Consider the following 26,164-nt stretch of genomic DNA (forward strand, 5'->3'; position numbering starts at 1 on the left):
TATTTTAAGCTTCAAGCCAGCTTTTACACTCTTCTCTTTCACCCTTATCAGGAGGCTTCTTAATTCTTTTTCACTTTCTGCCATTAGAGTGGCATGGTCTGCATATCTGAGTGTTGATATTTCACCCAACAACCGTGATTCGGGCTTTTGATTTATTACCTTATGCTTTCCTTCTTTCTTTAGCTATTTATAAAGCCTCATCGGACAGTCATTTTGTTTTCTTGCTCTTAATTTTTGGGGGGATTTTTTTGTTGCTCCCCCAGTCCACAATATTGCAAACTTCTGTCTATAATTTTTAGGCACCATACCTACCAGATCTAATTCCTTAAATCTATTCATCGCTTCCACTTCATATTCATGAGGGGTGTTATTTAGGCCATATTTTTGTGATTTGATAGTTTTTAAGTCTGAATGTTATAATAAGAAGCTTATGATCTGAGCCATAGTCACCCCTAGGTCTTGTTTTAACTGACTGTATAGAGCTTTTCAATTTTTGGTTACAAAGAATATAATCAATCTGATTTCTATATTGGCAATCTGGTGATGTCCATGTGTAGAGCCACCTTTTGGGTTGTCAAAAAAGAGTTGTTTGCTATGACCAGTGAGTTATCTTAATATAACTCTATTAGCCTCTGCCCTGCTTCATCTTGTCCTTCAAGACCAAATTTGACTATTATTCCAATTATCTTCTAATTTCCTACTTTAGCACTCCAATTTCCTATGATGAATATGATGTACTTTTGGTGCTGTTTCTAGAAGACGTTATGGATCTTCATAGAACTGATCAACATTGGTCTCTTTGGTATCAGTGGTTGGAGCATAGAATTGAATTACTGTGATGTTGAATGGTTCAGCTTGGATTCAAACAGATGTCATTTGGTTATTTTTGAGATTACACCCCTGTAATGCTTTTCTTACCATTTTATTGATTATGAGGGCTATTTATTTTCTTATAAGGGATTCTTTCCCACAGTAGTACATGTAATAATAACCTGAATTAAATTCACCCATTTCTATCCATTTAAATTCATTGATACCCTAGATATCTATGTTTTATTTTTCCATCTTCTGTTTGACCACATCCAGCCTATCTTGGTTCATAGATCTTACATTCCAGGTTCCTATACAATATTGATCTTTACAGCCTTGCTTTGCTATCAGATGCATTCACAGCTGAGCTTCCTTTTGACTTTGACCCAGCTGCTTCATTAGTCCTGGAGCCACTTGTAGTTGTCCTCCAATCTTCTCCAGTAGTGTTTTGGATACCTTTAGACTTGAAGGGCTCATGTCCTAAATGTTACCTCTTTTATCATTTTAATACTGTCTATGGGGTTTTCTTGGCAAAGATACTGGATTGCTTTGCTTCTCCACTGGATCACCTTTTGTCAGAACTCTCCACTATGACTTGCCCATTTTCATTAACCCTGCATGGTATAGCTCATAGGTTCATTGAGCTATGCAAGCCCCTGTCATGAGAAGGCAGTGATCTGGGAGGGGTATGTGTGTATAGTGGATGTATAGTGAATGCATATATACGTAGATACATGTGTGGGTTGCACGTATACATATATGCACATATGGTTGTATATGCATACATATACATCTGGGCTCTACAAATGGATAATAGTGTTACCCCTAGTTTATAGCTAGTGGAACTGAGCCTGAGAGTGGTTAAACAACTTGCCTATGGTCACATAGATATTAAGTGTTATAGGCAGAATTTGAACCTAGGCTTTCCTAACTTCAAGCCTTTTCCTAAGCTAATTTTATCCTTTTCATTTATATTCATCCTCTTTCCTAGTGTTGAATATGTTCTCATCTAGAGTGACTGGAAGACAAAAAGCCCATTTTTCCCCAGGAGGATGTTTTTTTTCAAATTTTAAGCAATATAATTCTTGGATGCAAGCTATTCTCTTTGGATTTTCAGTATAGCCCATTGCAATATTTTCTTTCTATTATTATATTTGATTCTGATTGGGGCATCAGAGTATGTGATCTCTTTTTAGCTATTTTTATTTTTTTTCCCTTATGATCAGGAGTGTTCTGACATCCATATTTTTGGGTGTATTATACTTGGGATTTCTGAGTGGTGCTTAGCTGTGAATTCTATTAACTTTCACTTTCTGGTGTGATTACAATACCCTTGGAAAATTTTACAATTTCCTAAAATATGATTAGGATCTTGTCTTTAATTATACCCCTCTGGGAATCCAATGAATCTTTGTATATCTCTCTCTACCTTGTTTTCCAGTTCAGTAATATTTTATGTAAATAATTTTCATGCTATTACTTTTAGGAATTTTGTTCTACTATTTCTTGTCTTATTGAAATTTTTAGTTCTATTTTCTCCACTGTTATTTCAGGATGTATGTTGCTTTGCTAATATTTCCCACCTTCTATTCTAAACTGAAGTAGTGCAATGGATTGAGTGCTGAGCCTGAAGTCAGGAAGAATCAATTTCCTGAGTTCAAATCTGGCCTCAGCCACTTACTAGCTGTGTGACTCTGGGCAAATCACTTAACCCTCTTTGTCTCAGTTCCTCATTTGTAAAATGAGCTGGAGAAGGAAATGGCAAATCATTCCAATATCTTTGCCAAGAAAACCCTAAATAGGGTCACAAAGAATTGCCCACAACTGAAATGATTGAACAACAAAATTCTATTCCTTCGCTTTTCCTTCAATTCTTTTATTAGGCCTTCCAACCACTCTCATATTTCTTGTGGTCATTCCATGTTATTTTCTTTTTCTTTAGGGTTACTTGAAATTATTCTTTCTTATGTAATCTTGTGGTTCTCTAAAACCACAACATTCTTTTTCTATCTTTGGAGTTTTTCTTCATTCAATTTTTTTTCTTTCCATTACTTGTGGCCCCTCTTACAAGGTGACTTAAATTCTAAAGTTGTACCACTGAAGGAGGGAGGAATTTTGTTGAATCATTGTCAGTGGGAAATTCAACTAGGAGTAGTTGGTGGAGATACTTGGTGATGGTCCAAACCACCAGGTGATACTCTCAAGCTTTCTTTGACTCAGTCAATATATCCTTGTAGTCAATGTAGTCATGACTCTGCATGAGTATCCTGTAGCATGGAACTGCCAGATCAGAGTCCATAGAGAAGAATGAACAGAAACTACCTGCAATGGGCTATTTGGAGGGACCTTACTGATTGATTCCTCTATCTAGAGTTAATTTCAAGTTTTCTTTGATTCAGTAGTCAGAGTTTTCACTGCTCCAAGAGAAATGTAAGAATGAAAAATGTGCAGTTATTAAAAGAACCATGGAAAGCTCTCTGGGAAATTTGATACATTTTCTTTTGGGTATTCATGGAGAAATAAGAGCAAGAATCACAGAACAAGCACCCACAGTGATAAGATCATAGACCTATTGCTGCGTTCCTCTTTTGTTATATGTGAAAAAAGAGAACCATTTAAAAATACTTTAATACAACAATAGATTTGTGGGTACTTTCTCTGGTGCTACATATCATAACACGTTCATACCATCTCATCCAGTGTGATTCTAGCCCTTCTAGCACCATAAATCTTGACTTAAATACAAACTAAAAGTACACCTAATAAAAAAGAATATATAGTATTGACATAACCACTTGTTAACAACTGAACACTTAAATGGCCATCCAAAACAATCAGCCCTCATCTATTAAAGCCATAGAATTACCTTTAGATTTAGAGCTATAACTGCTCCCTGGATTCCTCAGTATTTTTCTTATGACATATTTCTTTTGGTAAACAAATCCAGGACCTCACATATATGAATTACAATGAGGAAGAACAGCAAAAATACTCTCTTTGGTTGGACTTTGCCAGTAAATAAAGCAATTAAGTACTATATGTCCTAAAATCCCAGCAGATGTTATCTGAAGGGAATGAACTCATAAAATTCTCTTCCAGTTATGGAAGCAGAGCCTCTAGCCCATTACATTTATTGTTATTTATAGGAGAAGTCATGCTAGAAGAAAAATGGAAACAGCAGGATTTATATGTAAGTAGTCATCTTGTTTATCAAGGCTAATTCTTAAAGTTACTATATTTAAAATACTTTTAAGATAAAGGCGATGATGATGACATTGATAATTCACGTTTTTATAGTTCACAAAATACTTTTCCTTAAAACAGCCTCATGAGATAGGCAGTGTAAGGCTATCACTGCCCTTTTATAAAGAAGGAAAGTGAAGGCTTTTTAGGTCCTACCTTTTCCATGAAGTTTGACACAGAAACTTCGGCCATCAAGGATTTTTCTCTTCTCCAAAGCCCTATTGAACTTAAAGTCTGCTCTATGCCACTTAATAATTGAACATATCTTATTTGTTATCTAACAGTTTTGTGTAGCTTAGTCTTGTATATCTTACTAGGCTGTAATCACCCTGAAAATAGAGATTATGACTTAGTCTTCCCATACCCCATTCTGCCTAACATGGTATTGGGCCTATGATATGATATATATTTATATATATAACATATACTATATGTACACAGAGGTATGCATATATATATGTATACATGCATACATATATATATATGTGTGTGTGTGTGTGTGTGTGTGTGTATACATACATACACATATGTATGTTGTTGTTCAGTCAATTTTCAGTTATATCTGACTCTTTGTAATCCCATTTGGGGTTTCCTTGGCAAGGTTACTGGAGTGGTTTGGCACTCTATACATTGTGCCACCTAGCTACCCCCCGTGTATATACACATACACACACGTATACACATATAATTAATTCACTATCCCATCTTTTTCTACAGTTTCAGTAATAATAATGACAATTGTAAACATTTGTTTTAATTTCTTAAGTATAATAAACTTATGTTTATGTATGGAGGTAAATGTCGTATAATGTGTTGAGAAATGAATAAAGAGTAACCAAGGGTCTGAAAGACCCAAGTTCATATCTTGTGTCCGATAGTAGTTTCTGGCCCTGGGCAAGTGACTGAACCTCTCAATTCTCTGGGCTACTTTCTACAACTAGGAGTCTCAGAGGAGGTGAAGTTTAACTCAGTAAGAGCTCCCTATGATGGGACTTATCAATCTAGTGGGTATAAAGTATTAGCTTTAGGACTGACAGCTTTTTTGCACCCTTTTATAAGCATTTTTTGCTCATGTGGTTGCTTTGCGTCAATTTTTCTTCTTTCTTTTTCATCTTTTTCAATCATGTTTCCAGCTATTGCTTTTTGCTGCTGCCAAAAGGTTTTCCTCTAGTCCTAATCCATACAGGCCCCAACAATTTTATAATTTGCATCAGGTAAGTTAGAATGAATTTAGATTCAAAAAGTCAATTTTATAAATATCAGATGACATACCTAACATAGTACAGTGGAAGGAGTTCTAAGACCTAGATTCAAAGTCTTAGTACCTAGTACTTTGGACTTAGAGGACCAGGATTCAAATCCTAGCTCTGCTATACTTCCTGTATGACCTTTGAGTGAATCAATGTCATCTTTTGGCTTCTATTGCCTGATGGGTGAAATGATCGGGTTGATCTAGGAGACCTCTGAGGTCAATTCAGTCTATAAATTTATGAGCTTATGTGAGCTCCTTATAAGCCAAATGCATGACAAAAAAATCAAATAAGAAGCATTTCTTAAGCATCTACTATGTCTTGAGTTATACCATGACATAGTGGATAAAAATAAGGAGAGCCCATCTGAAAATCTAGGGAACTGATGTGCAAGTCTCACTTCTGATACCTACTGTCTGTGTAACCAGGAGGAAGCAACTGATACTCTTAGTGTTCTAAACAACTTTCTACAGGGCTGCTTGATCTGGGATCCATGACCTCATGTGTGTATGTTTTAAGTATAACTGCATTTCTGTGTAATTGATTTCTCTTGAAATCCTATGTATTTTATTTTTCTGCATTAAAAAACAGCAACACATGATTCTGAGAATCTTTACCAGACTGCTGAAGGAGTCCATGAGCTAAGAAAAGTTAAGAACCCTTGCTTTAAGACTCTAAGTTTCAGAGAAGGTGATGACCAGCATTTTTAGAGAGAGATTCCTTGTCTATGAATTTCCTATGCTAATGAAATCACAAATCTATTTTCTCCCTCTTCCTTTCTTTCTCCTTCTCCCTCTCCTTTTTATATCCATGTCCCTCACTATTGCCCTATCAAAAGTTCTATCCCTCTCTATTCATATCCCTATTCATATCCCCTACTACATACCAGACACCAAGCTAGGTTTTCTGGTTAAGATGAAATAATATGCACTCTTAAGGAGCTTTCATTCTACTGGACTTCATCTTTGTGGGTGTCCCTTTTACCTTCATGGATCACCACTATTTATAGGTTTCACCACTCAGCATATGACCTTTAAAAGTTGTGTGCCCAAAAAATTAATTATTCTTCAATCAAACTGATCATGACCCTCTCTGACCTTAGCTAGGTTGATTTTTGGATGATAAGCCCATAGATTGTTATTAAGCTCATACTTAAAGACTTTCCAGTTTGGTTGTTCCTGCCTAAGAATATGTTCCACTAACCTGGCTTTTGAAAACTGTGACCATAAAAAAAGTGTATATTCTATTGAATAAACACAAATTCTAAGTTAGCTATCACGAACTAATGTATCATTTATAGAATTTAGATATCCTACTAAACTCTGCAGGAAAACATTTTGATAGCATTTTCCATTCCTTATAATTTTGTAAAAAAGGTGAATTATTCATAATGTTCTAAAGGAATAAATTTGGTAAGTTCTATTTGAATTTTTCTATACTTATTCAATCCTCCTGGTTTTCTAAAGAGAGACATGCCACAAGAAAATATTTTTTAAAAAGGCAGTTTCAGAGAAACTTTTAGAGACTCAAATTAATTGATAAAGAGTGAAATGAGAAGAATTAGGACAATTATTTATATGATTACAATAATGTTATAAAGAAAAATTACCAAAGGCCTTAAGAACTCTGATCAAGGTAATGACCAACCATGATTCTGGAGGATCAATGATGAAACATGTTACCCAACTTCTTAAGGAAGGGTGATGGATTCAAGATGAAGAATATGACATGCATTTTGGACACAAAGTAGGAATTTCTTATGTTTTAAATGTGTGTTTCTTTTTACAAGAGATTTCTTTCCTTTTTTTAAAGGGAGTGGCTGGATTGAAAGAATAGGGATAGAGTTTTCAGTTGCCAAAAAGAAAATAAAAATAAAAAATATATTTGAATAATTTTAAATGCATAGAAAAGAAAGGAAAGCCAGAAGGAAACATAAGCAAAGAGTACAGTTTTGAAAGCTATATGTTGAATTTATTATGTACTTAAAAAAAGGCAAGGTGGGTAGAGACAAGATGGTGGCTAGAAAGCAGGGACTTGCCTAAAGCTCTCCCCCAGTACCTTCCAAACGCCTAAAAAAATGGCTCTGAACAAATTCTAGAACTGCAGAACCCATGAAATAGCAGAGGGAAGCAGGGCTCCAGCTCAGGACAGCCTGGAGCATCCCTGGGTAAGGTCTGTCACATGGAGCTCGGAGCAGAGCAGAGCACAGCCCAGTGTGGGCTGTGCCTGGACCATCCAGACCTGGAGCTAGGCAGAACAGGCCCTGGCACCCTGAATCAGTGAGCTGTGGCAGTTACCAGACTTCTCAACCCACAAACACCAAACACAACAGAGAAGGTTAGTGGGAAAAAACTACGAGAGAAAGAGTAAAAGGAATTTGCAGTTCAGCTACCTCCCTGGAAGCAGCGGAGATGGTGCAGGTACAGAACTACAGCTACAGTTGCTTCCAGCCCCAGGCCCACCTGGTGGGAGGAATTAAGTGGTGGATCCAAGCAGGAGTGTAGAGCCTGCTCAGATTTGATTTGCGATCCGGGTTGGAGGTTCTTGGGGGAGGAGGAGCACTGGTGTGGCAGAGCTTGATGTGTAGAAAAAACTCTTAAAACAACAGCACAGCCCCTAAAGCTTGGGACTAAGTACTCAATACTCTACAAGCAGTCATACCCCAACAAAAAATTCAAGGGTCAAGTAAGTTTGCTGGGAACATGGCCAGGTAGTGAAAATAGACTCAGATTCAGACTCAGACTTTGGAATCTTTCTTTGGTAACAAAGAAGACCAAAACACACAGCCAGAAGAAGTCAACAAATTCAAAGAGCCTAAATCAAAAGCCTCCAAGAAAAACATGAACTGGTCTCAGGCCATGGAAGAGCTCAAAAAGGATTTGGAAAAGCAAGTTAGAGAAGTAGAGGAAAAATTGGGAAGAGAAATGAGAGTGATGTGGGGAAGCCATGAAAAAACAAGTCAATAACTTGCTAAAGGAGACCCAAAAAAATACTGAAGAAAATAATACCTTAAAAAATAGACTAACTCAAATGGCAAAAAAGCTCCAAAAAAGCCAATGAGGAGAAGAATGCCTTGAAAGACAGAATTAGCCAAATGGAAAAGGAGGTCCAAAAGACCACTGAAGAAAATACTATCTTAAAAATTAGATTAGAGCAGGTGGAAGCTAGTGACTTGATGAGAAATCAAGATATTAGAACCAAAGGAATGAAAAAATAGAAGACAATGTGAAATATCTCATTGGAAAAACCACTGACCTGGAAAATAGATCCAGGAGAGATAATTTAAAAATTATTGGACTACCTGAAAGCCACGATCAAAAAAGAGCCTAGATATCATCTTTCAAGAAATTATCAAAGAAAAATGCCCTGATATTCTAGAGCCAGAGGCTAAAATAGAAATTGAAAGAATCCACCAATTGCCTCCTGAAAAAGATCCCAAAAAGAAAATTCCTAGGAATATTGTTGCCAAATTCCAGAGCTCCCAGATCAAGGAGAAAATACTGTAAGCAGCCACAAAGAAACAGTTTGAGTATTGTGGAAACACAATCAGGATAACAGAAGATCTAGCAGCTTCTACATTAAGGGATTGAAGGGCTTGGAATATGATATTCCAGAGGTCAATGGAGCTAGGATTAAAACCAAGAATCACTTACTCAGCAAAACTGAGTATTATGCTCCAAAGCAAAATATGGATTTTCAATAAAATAGAGGACTTTCAAGCTTTCTCAGTAAAAATACCAGAGCTGAACAGAAAATTTGACTTTCAAACACAACAATCAAGAGGAGCATGAAAAGGTAAACAAGAAAGAGAAATCATAAGGGACTTACTAAAGTTGAACTGTTTTGTTGACATTCCTACATGGAAAGATGATGTGTATAATTAATGAGACTTCGGCATTAGGGTAGCTGAAGGGAATGTATATATATATATATACATACATATGTATATATACACATAGACATATATACATATATATATATACACATAGACATATATATGTATATATACACATATATATAGACAGAGAGCACAGGGTGAGTTGAATATGAAGGGATGATTTCTAAAAAAAATCCAATTAAGGGATGAGAGAGGAATATATTGAGAGGGAGAAAGGGAGAGATAGAATGGGGTAAATTATCTTGCAAAAAAGTGGCAAGAAACAGCAGTTCCATAGGAAGGGAAGAGGGGGGCAGTCGAATTTGATCTGAGGAGGGAATAACATACACATTCAATCGGATATCCTACCCCACAGGAAAGAAGGAGGAAGGAGATAAGAAAGGGGGGATGATAGAAGGGAGGGCAGATAGGGGGAGGAGGTAATAAAAAGCAAACACTTTTGAAAAGGGACAGTGTCAAGGGAGAATATTGAACAAAGGGGGACAGGATAGGAAGGAGCAAAATACAGTTAGTCTTTCACAACATGAGTATTGTGGAAGGGTTTTACATAATGATACACATGTGGCCTATGTTGAATTGCTTGATTTCTTAGGGAGGGTGGGTGGGAAGGGAAGAAGGGAGAGAATTTGGAACTCAAAGTTTTAAAAGCAGATGTTCAAAAAAAGTTTTTAATGCAACTACGAAATAAGATATACAGGCAATGGGGCATAGAAATCTATCTTGCCCTACAAGAAAGTAAGGGAAAAGTGGATGGGGGGTGGGGTGAAAGAAGGGAGGGATGACTGGGGAATGGGGCAATCAGAATATATTCCATGTCAGAGTGGGGGGAAGGTAGAAATGGGGAGAAAATTTGTAATTCAAACTCTCATGAAAATCAATGCTGAAAACTAAAAATCTTAAATCAACAAATAAATAAAAGGAGAAATGCAAGCTTTACATAATGCAGATTTCTAGATTTGTGTACAATCCTTTTTTTCCCCTTTTCTTGTGTATGAAAATTTTTAAGTACAGCATTTAAGTACAGAATTATTAAAAAAGAGAAATTATCTGTTCCTGAAGCACTTCTATTTATATTCCTAAATGTAGAAATGCAGCCTGTATTTACTCATTTTGTCATCATATGAAGAGACTGAAAGAAGAATTGGTTAATTCTTTCTGTGAGGGGAAAAATGACATATGCTATTTTCATTTCTGTGGGAGGCAGGTCCAAATTGAAAGCTAATTCCAACACCTGGACAGTCACTCTGAAAAATTCTTTATTAATCCATGTAGCTGTCTTCATGTCTCTCGTAATGAATTTTCAAGGTGTGTAAATATTTTACAATACACCTTCAGATTGAAATGGCTCACACGAACTGATGTAATCCCATTTTTCTTAGAAACGAACTGCTCTTTTAACTTAATGAAATCATTTTTCAGGGGCCCTTGTATTGCTTTCAGAGCCTTGAATTTTCCTCAGCTCAGTTTCTTCATCAAAGAAACATCATGGCCAATATCTTTCATGCAAGCAAGATGGCATGTAAATTTTCCTTAGTATCCTTGGATATTAAGTCTTAACTGGTTGCTAGGTGACAACAGTTACACTAGAGATAATTTTTCTTTTATTTCAAAGTTAAGGATTCTCATTTGAGATACTTAAGGCCTTAATTTGATGCTGTATTGAGCTTCTGGATGATTTTGTAGTTCACTAAAATATCTGATAAACCAGTAAGTGAAAGATATCTAAAACATCAATAGCTCTAGATACTATTTAATAATAATAGAAGATGTTTAAAGAATGCTTCAAGATTTATAAAGTGTTATCCTCTAAACTATTCTCTGAAGTAAGTAGTCCAAATATTAGTACCCCTACTTCATAGAGGAGGAAACTGAGGCTCAAAAATACCAAGTATTTTGCCCATGATCACACAGCTAGTATGTATCAGAGCTAAAGTTTGGACCCAGGCTTCCTGACTCCAGGTGGCATGCATTTTCTAATCCTCCCTATTTTTCTCCTAAAGTGCATTTCCTGGAAATGAGGAAGATAAAAGGAGAGAAGAAATTTCTACATCCTTCATGTTTTTCTTTTCCCAAGCTTAACTTTCTCCTGAACTTTTTTTCGTATGGTCAACAACGGTAGGTCTTAAAAATATACTATTTCTTAAAAATGGTATGGCATCATGCCTTACTGGTGTATCATCCCAATGTAAATCTTACTGGAAAATGTTTTTGTTGATCCAATTATCAGAATATTTTATCTTCATTTGAAATATCTATTCAAATATTTATTTATACCTTTTCTTTTTACATAAAATTAATTTCCAAATCTATCTTTTCTTCTTGCCTACCCTGTGAACCATCCTTTCTAGCAAAAATTATAAAGGGAGAAAAAACAATCAGTAACTTTCACCAATACATCAACATTTTTAGCAGTATACCAAATATCCTGTGCCATAGACCCCCTCTCTCCAATCAATTAATAAATAAGAAAAATAAACAATCTAAGAAGCAGAAGTGAGGAGGGAATGTATTTTTAGCATGAGGGATATGCTTATGTATAAAGAAAGGAGATGGAGGGTCTTTTGTGAGGAAGAACAAGAAGACTAGATTTGTTACAGTGTAGAGAACATGGGGAGGGAATAATATATAACAAAACAGGAAAGATAAGATGGGGCTAAGTTGTGAAGAGTTTTAAGTGTCGAAAAGAACAGTTAATATCCTAGAGATAAAATGGAGTGACTTGAGTTTACTGAATAGGGGGCTGAAATAATTAGATATTCACTTTAGGGGCAAAATGCCTTTGATAAATGCATGGAGGCTGAAGTAGAGTGGGAAGAGGCAATTCAGGTCAGATCAATTAGGAGGTTATTACCATATTCCAGGTAAAAAGTGATGAGTCTGGACTAAGGTAGTAGCTATGTGATTAGAGCAAAGAGATTAAATATGAGAGATGTTATAAAGGTAAAAGTAGCAAAATTTGGAAACTGTATATATGTGGAATGAATGGTAATGAGGTGTAGAGCATGACATAGTGGTTCGTGAACATGGAGGACTCTAAGGACAGTGCTACCTTCGATAGTAATAGAGAAGTTCAGAAAAGGGGTAGGTTTGGGGAGAGGAGATAAGTTCTCTTTCAGCCACATTGAGTGTGATATATCTATATAAAATCCAGTTAAAGAGGTCCAATAGGAATTTGGGATGTGCAGCTGAAAATGAAGAGAGAAACCAGACCTGGATATTAAAATCTGAGAGTCATCTGTATAGAAATTATAAATAATATTATGGAAGTTAATGATGTCTTTAAGTGAAAGAATATCTACATCTATATCTATCTATACACACACACACACACACACACACACATATATATATATATATTATATATATGGTGAGGGAGAGATGAAAAAAGAAAAGAGAGAAAGAAGAGAGAAATGAGGGGAGGGGGGGTAGAGGGAGAGAGAGAGAGAGAGAGAGATGAGATGAGATGAGATGAGATGAGATGAGATGAGATGAGATGAGATGAGATGAGATGAGATGAGATGAGATGAGATGAGATGAGATGAGATGAGATGAGATGAGATGAGAAAGAGAAAAGAATAAAGTAGAGAAGAGAGCCTGGGGTTACAGCTACAATTAATGGATATCACATAGGTGATGATCCAATAGAGAAGACTGAGAAGGAGCAGTCACACAAGTAGGAGGATATTTTAGGGAGAACAATGTCATCCAGAGTAATGAGAGTATCCATAAAGGAAAAATGGTCAATTATTTCAAATGCTAGATCAGGAATGATGATGACTGTGTTAGATTTGTCAACTAAGACTTATCTCTTCTCAGCAATACAGTGATCCAAGCCAATTCCAAAGCATTCATGATGAAAAATGCTATCCACTTCCAGAGAAAAAAACTGATAGAGTGTGAATGCAGATCAAAGCATACTGTCTTTTACTTTTTTTTTGGTCTCTGATTTCTTTCCCAACATGGCTAATATGGAAATATGTTTTGCATGATTGCACATGTATAACCTATATCAAATTGCTTATCACCTGAGGGAAGGGGGAAAGAGGAAGGGAAGGAATTTGGAACTCAATATTAAAAATAATAAAATGAATGCTAACAATTGTTTTTACATTCAATTGGGAAAAATTAAAATATTATTTACAAAAGGGAATGAGTTACAAAAAAGTTTATAAAAATTTGTATGTATGTCATATCCTATTACTTTACTGAAATCATTATTTCAATTGATTTTAATTGAATTTTTAATATTCTCTCAGTTTATGATTCACCTGCAAGTAGTAATAATTTTGTTTCTTATTTACCTATGCTATTCTCTCAATTTTTCTTATCATTTTATTTCTATAACTAGCAGTTCTGTTTTTGTTGTTCAGTTGTTTCAGTCATGTCCAACATTTTGTGACCCTATTTGGGGTTTTCTTAGCAAAGATACTGCAGTGGTTTGCCATTTCCTTCTCCAGATAATTTTACAGATGAGGAAACTGAGGCAAATAGGTTTGCCCAGGATCACAAAGCTAGTAAGTATCTGAGACCAGATCTAAACTCAGAAAGATGACTCTTCCTTACTCCAGGTCTAGCCTTCACTGTACTACCTAGTTTTTCCACAAGCAGTTCTGGAACTACATTAAATGGTAGTATTGAGGATTGACATCTCTACCTTACCCCTGATCATTTCAGAAAGGCTTCTTGTATTTATCTGTTGTAGATGATGCAAGTTTTTTATTTTTAAGTTTACCATTTTAAGGAGAAGTCTTTTTATTCTTGTGCTTCCTAGTATCTTAAAACAATATGTATCTTATAATATAATATAGATATGATATTATATATAATATATGCTATACAATAATATATATAATATATAATATAAATGATATATCTTAAAACAAAATAAAATGAAAATGAGTGTTGCATTTTGTCATCAGCTTTTTCTGTTTCTGTTAATATTATTGATGGTACCTATTTATAATTTTTTTTAGTGTTCTTCATTCCAAAACAGCCCCTTTACTTTTTATACCTATTGTTATTCAATGTAATGTTTTTTATAATCTTATAGCACTAGAGAAATGTGAATTATTATTTTAAACACATGAAACAAAGAAAGATGAGAAGTGTACTACAGTCCTGAGTCACTCCTTTTTGTTTCTGTAGTGAGAGAGAGAGGGTGGGAGAAAAAGAGGCAAAAGATCCTAACAACAATCATTCAGTTTTTATGCCATCTTGGTACTATAAACATGCATTTTTGCACAATGTGAAAATGGAGGAAATGATTGGCTTATTCTTGATATTTTCCATATAAAAGAACATCTTAATGCAAAAGGACATTGAGGCTAAATAGAAAGGTGACTCACAAGTTCTCGTTGGGAAGATATAAAAAGGAGCTGGCAGAATTAGTTTTATTGTGTCCCAAAAGACATCAAGAAACAATATTTCATGTTTATATATTTCCAAAAAAAATTGTAACGTATGACAAATGATTGCAATATATATGTCAACATGTGTTGCCAAGGATGAAGATGTAGATAAATTCTAATGAGAATTTAATAAGACCTCCCAAATTAAATCTTCATGTACTTTGATACTCAGTAATATCAGTCTAAAGATTCACATGGGAGAGGATAATGAAAAACAGTTTGAAAGATATGGTTCAGGAGTAAGAAATGAGAGATATAAAAAAATCACAGATTACACAGAAGCCTCAAGTCTATACATTATTCATATTTTATTTATGAAATAAGAAGGTGTTGAACATAGTGAGCAACAAATGAGGACAAAAATTAAATTGACAATATTTTAATAACTTAAAAATCACTCATTACTAATGTGAGAGTCACTCCATACTTGTTTGTCTGTAGTAATACCACCAGCTTGTTAGCAGAGATAAAAATTAACACAAAATTTTAAAAAATGAATAAAATCAGAAAAAAGATGTCTTATAGTTAAACACTTATCTGATCTATTTAAATTAGTTGTTGATGCTAAAAAAAAGAAATGAATGGACCATTGGCCATCAATTCCAATTATGACAATTTAATATAGAAATTTAGCTAATGTAAATTAATTGCCATAACGAAGAGAGCAAAAGGACCTAAAAAAAAACCCTCACGTAAACCTCCTTAGATGGAAAATGGCAGCCTTATTTCCTTGCCCAGCTGGGTAATATGGCAGCTTAAGGTAACATTGCATTAGAATATAAATTTGTTTGTAAAATCTAGAGGATGAGAGAGAATTATGAGAAGCACTATCCCATAAAACAGCAAGAAGTGGAAGGAAAAATATTTCTTAAATTTGGCAACAAACCTAAATAAATGAAGTCATTCCAAAGACATTTAAGGATAAATCAGGAAGAAAACATGAGATAGATGAAACATAGAAAATATCTTTAAATAATTTTATAAGAAACCCCTTTCATCATCAAGAACAGTGAAGCCACCACACATAGACTATAACCCCACAATCCTGACTGTCTTTATAGAGAAGGTAGGAATGGCATAAAAGAGAACAAAGACAGGAAAATAGTTGCATTTGTTCAATTTAATTAGGTTGTTGTCCTTCACTCTTGAAGAGGACCAAAATGGATTATACTAAAATAGATAGATAGATAGATAGATAGATAGACAGATAGATAAATAGATGAAATCTATACTGAAGGCAAAAAAACATTGTTAAGGCACTAAGGGGTTGAGTCTCAAGGTATTTGAAGGTTGGAATGATAGTAGAAGTATTTTTTATGAGACCTTATTAGTCTCCTAAAAACAATTGAGTGAATATTAATAGCTGTCAACCTCTATGCCTATTTTCTATGCCTATGTCTATTTTCCCATCTATCTGTATATATATATATATATATATATATATATATATATAGAGAGAGAGAGAGAGAGAGAGAGAGAGAGAGAGAGAGAGAGACAGAGAGACAGAGACAGAGAGAGAGAGAGAGAGAGAGAGAGAGAGAGTAGGGAAAAGGAAAGAAAAACTACAATAGAAAGAATAAAGTTGCCTGGCAAGTAGTAGGCGTATAATAAATATTTATTGATTTATTGGTTTAATGGTCTATGGAAAAACACAAGATGGACATGTGTTTTAATATATTGCAAAGAAGTTATGTGAGGGAAGTTGTGTAGAAGATTTAATTAAAGAGATTAATGATTTTTAAAAAGATGGGCTGTTCATGTGATGAGAGAGAATGGTAGCTGATGGATAAATCATAGGCCCTACTTCAATCTTTGTGATATCAATAGAATGTGTACAAATTCAATAGTTTATTAAATATATCTCTTCTAATGCATTTATGGAAGGAAATAGATTAGAGTTACAAAGAGCAGGCAGTCAGAGATGGGTCTGCATCATTTGAGGGAATACCTGCATCAGTAAAAATACCTATCCCTTGGAATATTGGAACATTACTTTTTTTCATTCCGCTTTAAAACAAAATGAAACAAAAAAACCCTTTGTCTCTTTCTTCAGAACTTAAATAGAGCCCTTAGCGATGTCTCTTCTTATTTCTAATTTTCCTGGTCTCATTCCTAATTTCCTCCTTTAAAACACTGCACCATACATAGTTTCTATCACCTCGATTGAAGTTCCCCTTCTGCTCTCCTTGCATGTTCTTTAAATCCCGGGTTAAGTCCCTCCCTCAACAGAAAACTTTCCCAGTCTTCTCTAACCCACATTGATCATTGTCATCTCTGAATTTTTATTGCACTTAATTCTCTGACCTCTGGTTATCAATGTCATACATTTTTATATGGAACTATTCCCTAATTATCTCATTAGTTTTGCCTCTTCAGACAGATTGTAAATTCACTGAGGGCAAAGGGCCGACATGGCATATACTTTTTAGCATTCTCCACATTCAAGTTTTTTTAAGACTGAATTTCTAAGTATAGAATCTAAATCTGTGATGCTGGTGGGGAGAAATTTTGAGGCAGGAGATCTGCCCAGGATTTTCAGAATCACAGTGCTGAAAGCTGGTCTTATACTAATAGAATGTGATTTCCAGGGGGTAGAAGTAATTCTGCCATCAAAAAAAATAATGAAAACTTCTCCTGCTAGATGATGTCTGGAATTCCTTTTTAATGAAATAAAGCACTTCATTCTACAATAAGGCATGAAGCTTTCAGTAAAAATGGCTCTGAGAGGGAAAGGAAACACTGAATAAACTCACACTAATGCTTAAATAACTTAGGTCCAGGACTTTTCCCAAGATCCATTTTTAAAGAATAATAACAAGAAGAGCATTGAAAGCCTGAAGAAGGTGAGGATGGAAGGATGGGGGAGAGGATGGAGACAAAAGATTCAGAGAAGGAAAACTCGATTAGCTGAGATATACTAGTACTTTTATGGGTTTGTCTAGGGTCAGCTCAGCCTTGCATTTCACCAAGATGGCTGCTTATTCTACCCACTTGTCCACTTTGTGAGGGCTGGGGAGAGGATGTAAAAAACTCATACACAGAGTTATCTCAATCTTTCCCCTTGCTTCTCTTTTTCCTTCCCTCCTTTCTTCCCCCTCCCTCCTTTTCTCCCCCATCACCAGATGCTTTCATACTTTTAATATGTTGAATTTCCACTTTGGAATTTCTACATCTTTATTAGGTCAAAAAACTTTGTTTATTTATTTTAAATCCTAAATAAGAGGCATGGCAAATGCACCCTGAAACTTGTCTATGTCTTCACATAAATTTGTCATAGGGGGTTCACCAAATGGACTAGAGGCATTTTTGACTTCTCTCTGATATCACAAGGGTAGCAGGTAAGCTCTCTGTTTGCATGGTATTTTTCATTCTTACGTCATGATCAACTCATCTTTTCTATCAATCTTTTCTTGTTCCTCTTCCAAGTTCCTTACTGGAGTTTTATTTTTATTTATTATTATTATTTTAACCTTATTCATTGGTGAGTAGAGGGGATAAAACTATAATAAATACACAAAAATAAATAAATAAAATGCAAAATAACCTTCCTCATATGAATAGTCTGTTCTTAACGGTGTCCCATTCCATTGGGTGATAATCATTTTTAATTCTTTAAAGATGATTGTGTTACATGCTCAAAGGTGGTAGTGATGGTGTATCTTTGTTTTCATGCAAATCTTGGGGTTGTTGAAGCAACTTTTCAATTTCCTGAAAGTAATCTAGGCCAATTTTTACTGTTACCATTGGGCACATCAGTTTAAAGAAAAAATAGTTAAATATTAGAGCAAAATAAATAATGAGGAAAACCTTCCTTATGCACAAAGAAGCCCACAGATTCCAGTGACACTGGTAGAACAGGAAACACGTATAAGGAAAACATGTGGCCAGGGAGCTTATTCCTGAATAAGAATGGGTTCTTTTCTGGGCCCAACCCCTTGTCCACCTGTCCTGTTTGTCTCAGATTATGTCCTTATAGACAAAGTCTATGTTTGTTTTGCTATAGCTTCTTTCAGTGGCTACACTGAGGACATGGACAGCAGATGGGATGCTTGGGTCATTGCTAGGAGGAGTGGGCCCATCTGTGTGCCATACATAGAGGGAGGAATTTCTATGCTAGGTTGCTTCTTTAAGGAGACAGGGTGGCTATCTGACTGCCTTGCCACCTGAAGCTTAAAAGGACCTAGGCATCTCTTAATTTCCCATCCTTCTGCACTACTTGGGGCATCTTTGGATTTCTCTATCATGTTTCAGGAACCTCATCATTGGGAAATTTCATCATCCTGAAAAACTGAATCCATTTTGGTGGTCACACCTCATAAATATTTTTTGACCTTCTGATTAGAGGGTAAACCATGAGCACCAAAACCTCCATTTAAAAAGGAGAAACAGGTCAGCTGTCTCTTTATTTCCCAATGGCTGCACTCCTATAGACTTCTTCCTTATGCCCTTGTACTGGGTATCTTCTACCCAACTCCCCAAGTTTTAACTTCCTTTTGGACATTGACTTTACCCATTAGATTGTAGCCTCCTTAAGACCAATGATTGTCTTTCTTCTTTGTATTTGTACCCCCAACCTGTAGCACGGTGCTTGGCATATAGTAAGTTCTTATGTTTCATGATTGAATTGATGTTGGAGAATAATTTTCAACTTCCACAGCCTGTGAGGAACATTGTGAATTGCTGACCTGGTAATTGTGATGGTGGAGGGTGGTAAATTTTCAATCCTTTTAACTTTAAACTTAGTTTTAAAATATTTTAATTAGTACAGTTTTAAAAATTGTATTTATGATTTACAATGAACCTCATTGCATTTTAACCTTGGAACCAAAATCGTTGGACTGGCCTACATTGGGCTAGATATAGAGTATTTGTCATAGTCAAGGCAACAAGAATCCTTGCAGTTAAATTAATTTTTTTTAAGTAGGCAAAGTGTGCTTTGGAAGAAAGGGAGCCCTGGGTGAATTGAAGGTCAATTATAAAACCCTGGTTTCTGGTAACCAAATTTTAAAGTATCCTGGTTGCAAAGTTTGTAGAGCAGTGGACTTGGAGCCAGGAAAACCTGAATTCAAATCTAGTCTCAGACACTTATTAGCTGTAGAATTACTTAACCTCTGACTGCCTCAGTTTCTTCTATTGTAAAATGGGGATAATAATATTTCTCTCCCAAATTTGTTATCAAGATAAGATGAAGTAACACATTAGGTGCATTGCAAACCTTGAAGTGTCATGTAAATGATAGTTACTGTGTCATTATTATTGTTATGGTGATTATTATTACCATTTTGTTTGGGGATTATGTGGAACCTTAAAGAGAAATTTCCTGTTGATGCTGTAGGATTGTTGCAATGCTTATTTAAGGAGCTTAACAGAGATATCAAAACTATCCCCTACCTGTGACTGACATCTATCCAAAAAGTTATATTTGCCAGTATAGGGAGAATGAAAATAAATTGTCCTTGTGTATTAGGCAAACAGAGATAGAGATAAATGAGCTTTTGGTCATTATAAGTCAGATGGTGGGTGTTCTCGGCTAGGTCTGATTCCCCTGTGTGCTGGTAATGTGATTAAACATCTTCCCCACCCATTCAATAGGGCCTTTACTCACACCCTTTACTTACTAGGTGTGAAGCCCAAGGCCCACACCCTTTCACTAACTAGGCATGAGATCCCAGACACACACCCTTTTGCTTATTTTATCACCAGAGGTGAAACCCTCAGGGCCCTAAGGAGAGGTGCTAACACCAGAGGCAATTCCATGTGTACTGAGTTCTAGCCAATCAAATGCAGGCTAGGACTGTATATAAGGAGAGCCCAAAGTGTGAGAGAAGCATAATTGAGAAGCAGACATCAAGACGACATTGAGGCAGCAGACATCAAGAGGGCATTGAAGAGCAGACATTGAGAGAGCCAGCATCGAGACAGACTGCAGAGCTGAAAGTGCAGACCAGAGAGTCGTAGAGATCAAAGAGCTGAGAATTTACAGCATCAAGAGATTGGAGAAGTGATAATCCAGAGAATCTAGGAGACTGCAAGGACTCTGAGAACTACAAGGGCTTTCAGAACTGCGGGAGAAGACTCAGGCAAGCAGACAGTTGAGATTCATGAATGATTGTTTATGGGAAGGCCTTAGCAGAGGGAAGGTTACAGGATGACTTGGTTCCTTGCTATAGCACTGTGTTATAATTTCTTTGTTGCTACATTGAGGAGGGCTTACTGGTTTGGGGAAATATAATTACTGCTATATCAAACTGGAGTTATTGGTCTTGGGATTTTATCTTCTAGTGTCTAAATAATTGTTATACTTCCTCTTCTTTCTGCCTAGAGAGTTTTTTATACTTTGCAATTCTGAACCATACAGGTATGTTCATGGTCATCCTCAAGGTCATGAATCTTGCCTTACTGATACACCCTGCTAATCTGTTTGATATTAGAATAAAAGGAAATAATGATGGGTAATTAAATAGAGAAAAAAGACATTTGCTTAGACATAGTAAGGGATGGGTACTCAATAAGGTTAGGCAATGAAAACTAATTCATCTAAGTAAAACTCCCTTGCTTGGGTTACACATCATGATCCATTAGACAAGCATCAATACTCTCCTTGAACTTCTCATAGCTATTTTGTACTGAAGATGTTAAGGAAGTGACGTCAATAGTCCTCCTGAGCCTTTAGTCTTTTGAGCTAACCAAGTCTAAAGGAATAGTCTTAATACCTTTTAAAGAAAAACTAACCTAACTTGCGAATATGTGTTTATGTGCATGCATGTGTTTTGTTGTTGTTATTCAGTCATTTCAAATGTGTCCTACTCTTTATGACCCCAACTGGTTGTTTTTTTTGGCAAAGATTCTGGATGGTTTGCCATTGTCTTCTCCAGCTCATTTTACAGATGAGGAAACTGGGGCAAACAGGGTTAAGTGATTTGCCTAGGGACACACAGCTACTATGTGTCTGAAGCTTTATTTGAACTCATGAGGATGAGTCTTCCTGACTTCATGCCTGGCACTCTAGCCACTGTATCATATTCTCTCTCTCTCTCTCTTTCTCTCTCTCTCTTTCTCTCTCTCTCTCTCTCTCTCTCTGTTACAGTGGAGTTTAATCAAAGGATGAAAATTTGGATGTAGGTAATAGTAGTCACTTGAGCAAGGAAGAGATTCTTGGGCAGTAGCAATTAAATTAAGTGTCAGATAATGGGATCAAGCATTACTATAGAAGCCAGTCAGGCAAATGGCCTAGAAAAATAGGCCAAGGGATGAGAAGTCATGATAAATAGATTTAATGTAAGAGAATAGGAAAAGGTAGGCTGTGCATAGTATTTAAAAGTTTGGGGATCTAGAGATGTCATAATGCTGAGAAACTGTAAAGTCCAGGTTGTGGCTGGGCCAATATATACTTGAAATTAGGTGGAAAAGCCAATCCTTGAAGCCAAACAGGTAGAGGAATTCAGTAGGCTGGCTGTTAAATAGGCTGTCAATATGGATTGAGGTGCCTGAGATAAAGTATCAGTGGGATGGAGAAGACTATAAATTAAATACTGAAGTTATTGAAAACATTGGATGAATGACTTAGAGGTTGGTAGATGACAGTAATAAGGATGGGGGCGGGGAGTGTGGCATAGATTTCTTTCCTCTCCTGGTTGGTATAGTGGTTTAACCTTGAATTAATTCCAATCATCCATTCAGGTTTCCATCATCAAAATCCTTTTCGAGGGGATTTTGCAAAGTAAAACTAATAATGTTGCTGTTTCATTTACCATAAGGTTTCTACTAAAGAATTTCCTTCAGAACTTTGCTGAGTGTCAAGTAAAATGGAACAAATTTTCTTTCACATTAGCAGCTACATGTTCAGCTGATGACCAAAATACAGCTTATATCTGAAGAGGTAAAATGACAAATTTAAACTATTATGATGTTATTTACCATGATATTAACGGTAATTTAAAATTTCATTAAAAACATGTTATCTTTGTTGTTTTGACTTTTACAACAGATCAGGTAGTGGTGGTGGAGTTTGTAGTCTCTCTTTTAAAATTAGACTCTGGTGATTTGGTTATACTTCTTATGCTATTTAACATTTTTACAAAAATATTCTTTTATTGTGCATAAGTCCTTCAGAGTTGTCATGAATCTTTGTATTGCTGAAAATAGCTAAGTCATTCACAGCTGATCATCCTACAATATTGCTCTTACTTTGTACCTATTACATTTCACTTTGTATCAACCCATGTAAGCCCCTCTAGGTTTGGTTTTTGCTTGTTTTTGCTTCAATTTTTTTTTCACAGTTATTATTGCTACTTGTATTTCCCTTCATCCTGTTCCCCCTACCTTGGCTCTCTATAAAAGAAGGTGTTGGGAGAAGTTTGGTACTCTGCTTGCCCTCCAGGCCTTTAAACAGAGGAGAGAGGAGGATGAGGGAGGTAGTGTTAGTCAAGGCTTGAGTTAGCAGTGTGGTGATGAGATTAAAGGTGATGAGCTTAAACTGGAAGAGGCATCTTGTTCAGTGGAGTTGAAACCAAGCAGGGCAGCAGATGCAAAGTGCTCTCCAGGGAAAGAACTATAGTCATATTCTACAGTATTTCTTTGCTTCATTCCAGGATGAGGGAGAATGATGCATAAGTAGAAGTAAGTAGAAGAGATATTGCATGCATAGAATGTACTTAGTATTTTATCAGGCCTTGGATAGGGTACTGATAATACCAGGGCTATTGTCTGGGCACTGGATGGTTATAGAAGGCTAAATAAATCTTAATGCTTTTCTCATAAGTCTGGGGTGGCACATGAAGGTGAGAAATCATCTAAATCTTGTCCTTAAGAGGGGCCATAGTTGAAGTTCTGGGGTGTAGGGTGTGTTTAGGGAAGACTAGTATCTCTGGTATAAGGGCTGTTGAGCCCTTTTCAGGGCTGCTTTCCACCTTTGGCGTCCACCTATTCCCCCCAATTGTTGTCTGTGGCTCCGAGAAGCTGTAGCATGTGCAGCTGCCATACCCCAGTAATTGTTTCAGCAGATGAGTAATCATTTCAGCAGATGGGCTAAATTAGGTTGAGGGTACCCGAGGGGTCTCAAACCTGTTGGTGAGTTAGCTGGGTGTCTTCCCCAAGCATGTGAAGACTTTCCCTGGTGGAATGAGCAGATGGGAACAATTTGTTCCAATGGCCATGAATGCAGCTGAAGCAGGCACTGTGAAACACTTAGCGCTTAGTTAGACATCGATGACACCAAGGTCATCCACTGTATCCTGAACTATCACCAATCATCTTGACTCTGTCCTACCAACGGATTGTGATCCACTCAGTGAGACACTCTCTGAAAGACAGTGAGGCTGACAACTTTGTGCAACTCTGCCTCACTTAAATCCAATTTTCTCACAAATCAAAAGGCATCACCAATACCATTTTACCATTTTTACCTATCTCAAAGTCCTGTGGTGACAGACAACTGATGAAGCAGCAGGTATGGATACACTGGGAACTGTAGTCACAACCCTGCACACAGGCAACCCAGGCCATAGTGTCATCTTCTCTGGAAGCAGCAGTAGGTTTCGGGTGTCTGAGCAGCCTCTTAAGTATTGCACTGTTCACCTCCTGGTGTGAGGAAGAGGCTAGAAAAGGTGCCCTAAAAATTGTCTGTTTATCTATCCCTGGCCTGATTACTGCAGCAGGTAGGTATCCCATTGTGAAGTTGAAACACACAAAAAAATGTACAAAAACTTCTGCAAAGACAATTCTACTCATGATTAGTACATGGAATGTGTGCACACTTACATACAACACAAAATCCAGTAGACATAAAAGATGAACAGCTCTTGTGAGAGAATTCAGAAGGTATTCCATCCAAATAGCAGCATTGATTGAAACAAGGCTGGCAAACAAAGGCCAGCTTACTGAAGTCAGGGTTGGATACACATTTTGTTAGAGTGGTAGCAGTGAAAGGGAGCACCATGAGGCTGGCGTAGGTTTTGCAATCAATATTAATCTGGTCAACAAGCTTGTATGCCTCCCCAAAAGAGTGAATGACAGGCTCATGACAATGCAATTGCCACTTGCAGGAAAACAGCATACCACCATCATCAGTGCCTGTGCTCCCACCATGATGACTTCTGATGAGGCCAAAGAAAAATTTTGTTATGACCTAGAGACCCTTATCATCAATGAGACAAAAGAGGACAAGCTTGTAATTCTACATGACTTTGATGTTAGAGTAGTTTCAGACTGCCAGGCATGGCAGGGAGTCCTTGGGAGAAATGGAGTTGGAAACATCAACAGCAATAGTCACTTACTACTGAAGACATATTCATCTCATGAACTCATCACCAAAACTCTCTTCCATTTACTTAGATGCAATAAAACTTCATTGATGCACCCTTACAGCAAACATTGGCATTTAATAGACTACGTGATTGTAAGGAGAAGAGACAGACAGGATGTGAGTGATGAAGGCAATGAATAGTGCAGAGTGCTGGGCTGATCATAGACTTATCCTCTCCAAGCTAAATATTCTCATTCAACAGAAGTGGTGGCCCTAAGGCAAAGTGACTACCAATAGAATCAGTAAATTAGAGAGCTTCTATGAGCAGGAACAGTTTGTTGCTAACTGTAGGGAAAATTGAGCCAACACACAGTTGGCTATAATGAAGCAGAAAAGGAGTAGGCAGCTTTCAGAGATTCGGTGTACAGCACTGCATTTGCTCATATGGATCAGAACACTTGCAAACATCAAGTCTGGTTTGATGAAAATGATGGGGAAACTGTTAAATGAAAAATGAGAACGCAGGGTTTATCAGCAGGATTGTTCATCCATCACTAAGAAGGCAATGTTCAATTCCATAAAAAGTAAAGAACAAGTGAAGAACAATTGGAAAGAGAAATGAGAGTGATGCAAGTGGGAGTCTCTTTCTTAGTCATTGCTGGCAAGATTCTTGCCAGAGTCCTCCTTAATAGGCTGATCCTTCACCTGGAAGATGGTCATCTACCTGAGAGTGAGTGTGGCTTCAGAAAGGGCTGTGGAATTGTTGATATGGTGTTTGCTGCCTGAAAACTCCAGAAGAAATGCCTGAAGCAGAACAGAGGTCTGTAAACAATGTTTGTAGATCTGACTAAAGCCTTTGATAACTGTCAGTCATGAGGGCTTATGGAAAATTACGTCAAATATTTGGTTTCATGGAGAAGTTTATCAGTATTATATGTCAATTTCATGATGGCTTGCTTGCCTGGGTTCTGGATAATGGATGAAGCTCTCATGCTTTTCCAGTCACCAGTGGAGTGAAACAAGGCTGTGTCCTTTCTCCCACGCTTTTTAGCATGTTGTTTTCAGCCATGTTGTCAAAGACCTTCAATGAGGATGAGCATGGCACAAAAGTCAGCTACCATACTGAAGGTAAACTCTTCAACTTGATAAGGCTACAAGCCAAGACTGAAATGGAAGGAGTGTTGATCATTTTTGTTTGTGGATGATTGTGCCAATGCAGCCTCTGAAGCTGAGATGCATCAAAGTATGGATTAATTCTCTGCTGCTTGTGTTAATTTTGTTCTAACAATTAATATCAAGGAAACATAGGTGC

This window comes from Trichosurus vulpecula, chromosome 3, assembly GCF_011100635.1.
Source record: "Trichosurus vulpecula isolate mTriVul1 chromosome 3, mTriVul1.pri, whole genome shotgun sequence".
In the NCBI taxonomy this organism is placed as follows: Eukaryota; Metazoa; Chordata; class Mammalia; order Diprotodontia; family Phalangeridae; genus Trichosurus; species Trichosurus vulpecula.